This window comes from Pongo abelii, chromosome 10 (genome assembly GCF_028885655.2).
Source record: "Pongo abelii isolate AG06213 chromosome 10, NHGRI_mPonAbe1-v2.0_pri, whole genome shotgun sequence".
Classification (NCBI taxonomy): Eukaryota; Metazoa; Chordata; class Mammalia; order Primates; family Hominidae; genus Pongo; species Pongo abelii.
The window spans coordinates 32,107,191-32,113,190 of NC_071995.2; positions in this window are offsets into that span (position 1 = coordinate 32,107,191).

Sequence of the window (6,000 nt, forward strand, 5' to 3'; positions counted from 1 at the left end):
AGCAGTGGCTTGGTATGTGAGAGTTAGATAAGAAGGTATGTGGAGCCACAACCTTGGTTCAGGTGGTCTGCACATGAGTTCCCGGCAAGCCGACTTACAGGACAAAGGTAAATATGGTTTACCATATTTACTTATGGTTTGACCCTGCAATAAGTGGATACCAAATAGACATACAGAATCTAAGAAAATGCAGTTAAAACAGGTAGCCTGATACCATTTACCTTCAGACTGAGTCCCCTACCTACTCAAGTACATTCCCTGACAAGTTAATAGCTGAATACTATTCACTGATTGGCGCTTTGGCCCTGGGAACTAAACTTTGGTTCCTTCTCTATCCAGTCATTCTCTCTCCCTTTAGGCTCCCTGAAATTCTGCATCCCACTCAACTGCCTGTCCATCCCAACAGGTCTGATCCCATATTCAGTGAAAGATTAAAACAAAATTTAGCAGGTCCCAACTGCCCCCAAGATGCAATGTTCTTTGTAAATTATTTACATTTTATTTGTGAGTAGCTAATAGAATACAGTTGCTATACGGAAGGAAAAGTATCCCCTCACTCTTGTCCTCAGTTCCCTTCCTCCGGATTAACAAGTGTTAACTATCTTCGGTGGGTCTTTCCATAGATTTTATGCACGTGTAACAAATATATTCTCCCACCACCATCACCATTTTTTTAATCCAAATGTTCACATACAAACACTGCTACATCTTGCTTTTTTCTCCTAACAGTTTATCTTTGCAATCAACCCCACACCATTATACAAGGAGCTTCCTCATTCTTTCGAACAAGCATAGTATTGCATTTAAATGTATCATAAATTACTTAATGGGCACAATGTAAGTTGTTCAGGAAATGAATACCCTGAAAGCCCTGACTTGATCTCTAGACAATCTATGCATGTAACAAAATTGTACTCGGAACTCATAAATGTATACAAAAAAATAAAGGTACCATAATTTAACCAGTCCTCTAGTGAAAAATATTAAGGATATTTCCAAACTTTTGCCTTACAATTATGCAATTAATAACCTTATTCATACATCATTTTGCACATTTATGAATATATCTGTAGGATAAAACCTTCAAAGCAGTATTACTGGATCAATTATGCTTTTGATAGGTGTTTCCAAATTGATTTTCATAGAAGTAGCCACATGTAAACTCCCATCAGCAACATATGCAACCTGTTTATCCTCCCCATCATTAACACAGCATGTGTAGCATTTGCTGCCGGTGCCCAGACCTGTCAGTGTGTTCCTGTGACTTCCGACTGTCAATATCTGTTCAGTCTCTGTGCCTGAGAGTCCCATCCCCATCTGAACAAGGCATCTTATGGGATTATAGGAAGGTCAAAAGCACAGAAAATGAACACCACTACCTTCAACCCCCCCACCATACACACAAGGCACAAGGAGCAGCATTTATCCCTGACTTTGCAGCTCCATCATCCCTCTAGTGGGATAATTTTGAGGTTTGTATGTTACATTACCTCCTAGGGTTTTTCCACATGGTAGCTGGTAAATAAAGTACCTTCATTGGCTGCCTTACCTTTTCCCTACTTCTTTTTCCAGTCTCCCCTCCCAGCTGCCCCATCTGAATTGCCCTCCTAGGATTCTTTTTGTTTGTAATTAGTATCAGGCAGCAAAAGTAGGGATCAGCAACATTTACCTTCCAAAGATAATTGAGCTCCTTATTTGATCTGAGTGTTCCTACATCTGTTTCATCTTGATCATAATGTTGATATTTTTCGGGCTATTGGAAACTAGTCTCTTTAAAACCATGCAACATTAATTAAAGCTTTAAAGCAGATGTCTGTGCCAGAAAAAATTCAGCAAATTATTTACTTTTAGAATAAGAATATTCCCCTTAATCTCAGCAGGAATCCTGAGAGCATGCATATTATTCATGTAGGTTGGCACTGAAATTATCTTGGGGCCATGGAGAAGAACGGAAAATAAACAATATGTTGATTTTCATAGGAAATTTTAAAAGATGTATACTTTTAAAGGCTTCATAATTTTTTTTTCAAAATGCCTAACAACTAGTAAGTAAAACAACATGGGGGAAAAAAGACTAAATGGAACTTCACTTAAATGCTGAATGTTTCACTATTGAGGCAAATTATTTTTTTCCAGGAAAGAGAGTTACCTTCAGATGCAGGTAAGTAAAACTACTAGCTAATAAGTCCGCTTCTTAGAGCTTTAGTTTTACTTCCTCTGAAATGAGATTATAATTCATAGAAGTGTTTTGATGATTAAATGAGCTAATAGATGTAAAGTACTTAGCACATTGCCTGTCATATCATACTCAGTAATTGGTCCTTATTCTTACAAAAGCAGTTTCCACTCATGAGCCATTATCTACTCTAAAAGTAGCCAAGGAAGAATATATCCCATGAAAGGATTAGGACAGCCTAGGGAAAGGAAGTAGGGCACTACATAAACAATTCATAAGACAAAAACCCCATATCTCAGGACAGCGCAAATCAAGAAGACAGCATAGTCTCTTTTCCCATGCTGGGTAGCTTGGGCTACCCAGACTTCTATAAATATGTAGAGGGGGCATCACAGGAGTTTAATGCAAATGCTGGAGTAGGCATGTTTTCTCTAAGATCATTGCTTGTGCTACCCCTACCTGACACTATCACTGTTAATGTTACCAATTCTGAAAACATTATTTAGAGTAGCAGCAACAATGCCTCTTCTTCAGAGCAGCCTGTGCAATGGTTATTTGTTTAAAGCAAAATTTGAAGGTAAGAGGTAAAGGGCAGGCAATGAGAGTTGGTATAGAGAGGATGTACTGGATATATCATGCATCTATAATGGCATAGTAGAAAGAGAACGGGACTAAGAACCAGGCAGGCAGAGTTCTAATTCTAGCTCTTCCAATGATAGTTTGTGAACTTGGGCAAACTACTAAATTTGTCTGTTAACAGTCCCCCAATAAATTGTCAGCAAATGCTATCAACTCTACCTTGAAAGCATATCCCAATTCTGTCCACTTCTGTCTACACTTCCATTGAAGCCAGGCCACTGTTTGCTCTCTACAGCAACAGCCTCCTATGAATTTCTTGTTTCCCTGCTAACCCCACTACAATCTCTCTTAGACACTGAAGCAGAAGGATAGTTAAGAATTTAAAGTATGATATAATCTCCTGCTCAGGTCTCCTAATGATTCTCTACCTCACTTAGAAAAAACAAATTCATACTATAGTACTTAAGATGGTGTTCATGATATAAACCCTCCCCCAACCTCCACCTCTGTTTCCTCATTGTGGCTGACAGTCCCTAATGTGGTTCCCATGATCCCCACCTCCAGGTATTCATCCCAGTGTAATTCCCTCCCCTTGAGTGGGCAGGACCTGGACATGTTTTTAACCAACAAAATACAGCCAGGGTGATGGGCCATCACCTCTGTTATAACCTTACACAAGACTGTAACCTCTCTTGCTGGGAAACTCTCTCTCCCTTGCTGGTGTGAGGAAGCAAGCAGCCATAATGGGAAGGCCCCCACAGCAAGGAACTGAAGGCAGCTTCTAGCCAACAGCCAGCAAGAGATTGAGGCCCTACGGCCAGGAGCCTGCAAAAAATTGAATTCTGCCAACAACTACTTGAGCTTGGAAGCAGATTCACAGATGAGCCTCCCCTGAGAACCCTACTTTGGCCAATACCCTGATTGCAGCTTTGCAGAGGACCCAGCTAAACTGTGCCAGGCTGCTACATTTGTGGTAATATTGTTATATAACAATAGATAACGATTACACTTCTCTTCCATTACACTCCTTCTCATCTCTACACTGGACCTTCTTGCTGCTCTCCCCATATGTCAAGGCTATTCCCTCCTCAGGGCCATTGCACTTACCATGTCCTCTGCCTAGGAGGCTTTTAACCCAGCTCTTTACCTAGCTGACCTTTTCCTGTCATTCAAGATCTTAGCTCTAATGTTTATTCTTATCTAACTAATCTAAATAGCCATTCTGACACTAGCACATCACAATGTTTTCGTTCTCTGCATAGCACTTTTTATTACCTGTAAAAAATGTCTTTATTCTGTTTCTTTACACTAGAAAGTGAGCCATTTGAGAGCAAGGACCTTGTCTATCTTGTTTCCCACTATATGCCTAGAAACTAAAATAGTAGCTGGTACTATAGTAACATTCAACAAATACTTGTTGATTAACATTGAATGAACATTGGGCAGTATTTAAGCTCCTTCCCGTGCTCAAATAGTCTCAGGTCCATAGTCTCAGGTCACATATGTCCCAAGGGGACATATGCAAAGATGTACATTGTAACAATATTTGTGGTACAGTGAATAGATAACCTTGGTGTCCATCACTGGAAGAGTAGATTAGCAATAGATCAGATTTTCACATTGCAACATGGCTGAACTTAAAGCGTAATGCCCAAGACTAAGATGTATATGATGCACTTTTTTCGTAAACAAAAATACGCATGCATACAAAGATATCTGTTTTGTAAGAACTATTTAAAGAAACAAGCAAAAAAAAAACCCACATTAAAAAGACTAGAATGTTTGCCTATAGGAGAGGAAGGAGATGCAAGTGGGAAATGGGGTTAATAGGGAATAAATAAAACAAGAGAAGGACCTTGCTCAGATTAATGATGATAATGTGCTAGGAATCGAGCTGTGTGATTAATTCAATCTTCTTCATCAGAGAGCCAAAATTAAGGCAAAGCAACATTGTGTGATTCAGAGGTCATAGGCAATATCCAAATGTGTCACCAGCTTAAAGATTAAAAAACGTTGGATTAAATACTGGAAGGTGACCTGCACTGGGAGTCTCGCATCATTCTTCACTCCTACCCTTCCCTTGCTCTCCTTATGGAATCCAGGGTCTGGGGGCTTCCAAATTTTCTCTCAATTTACTCTCCACCTGTCTTAGGTTTCCATCATGATTAGACTTAAGCTTAATTTTCTTGACACTGCTGCTTCACAGCTGTGCCCTTGCCATGCTCTTGCAGTAGGATGTACACAAAGTATGGTTATCTCTCTTTTGTGATGTTAGACCTATTAAGGACCAGTGCCACCAGTCTTTATGTCAATGCCTCTCTACTCATTTTGCTTATCTGAGGCTAATTTTCTAGTACATTCCTCAGGAGGAGTTCATGGGAGCAATATTCCCTGAGATCCTAAATGTCCATAACAATTGATCTGTAGGCCTTATACTTGAAAGTCAACTAAGCACAATATATAAATTCTTGGCTCACATTCTTTCTGCTAACATATATCTTTCAGACTTTTATGTTACAGCTTATACCTTTCTACACTGGAATGTTCTTCCCACTCATCACCTGTCAAACTCTGTTTATCCACTTATACCCCGTTGTGGCTTTCTACTACTATGAAACCTTTCCTATCTCCTCCTGACAGGGTTAAGTTCTACTTTCAAAAGTCTTCTTATGCAGCTTTATATATTTCTCTACGGTATTACTTAATACATCTTATATAGCTTTTTTTTTTTAAAGAGACAGGGTCTCACTATGTTGCCAGGCTGGACTCACACTTCTGGCTCAAGCAATCCTCCCAAGTAGCTGGGACTACAAGTGCATGACACTGACCCTGGCTTGCTTACGTATGGCTTTTAAAAAACATCTCATTTTTTCTTCATGAATGCAATAGCTTCTTTTATCTCTCTGAGACCATAACTCGTAGGTCCTAACTTTTCTGATTCCTCTATTGTCTCAGTTTCCTCCACATTCTTTTCTGTTTGTTTTATCTCTATTTCTTTATGCTAGAAACTTTCCTCAAGTATCTGATGATTCTTACCTATTCATTTATATCTAAAAGTGAGGCACTAAAACCTAAAAACAAAACCTTTGTGGAGAAGTGCAATGTATTGAATTACAGACTTATTGCAGAATGATTTGGTAGGGCCCCAGCTATTCCCTAGGGAAAGCCTCCCCAGAAATGTGTCAGCATCTCTAAGTCTTTTTTCTAGGCATGGCCATTTTCCTCAGGAGAAATTCTCCTTCCAG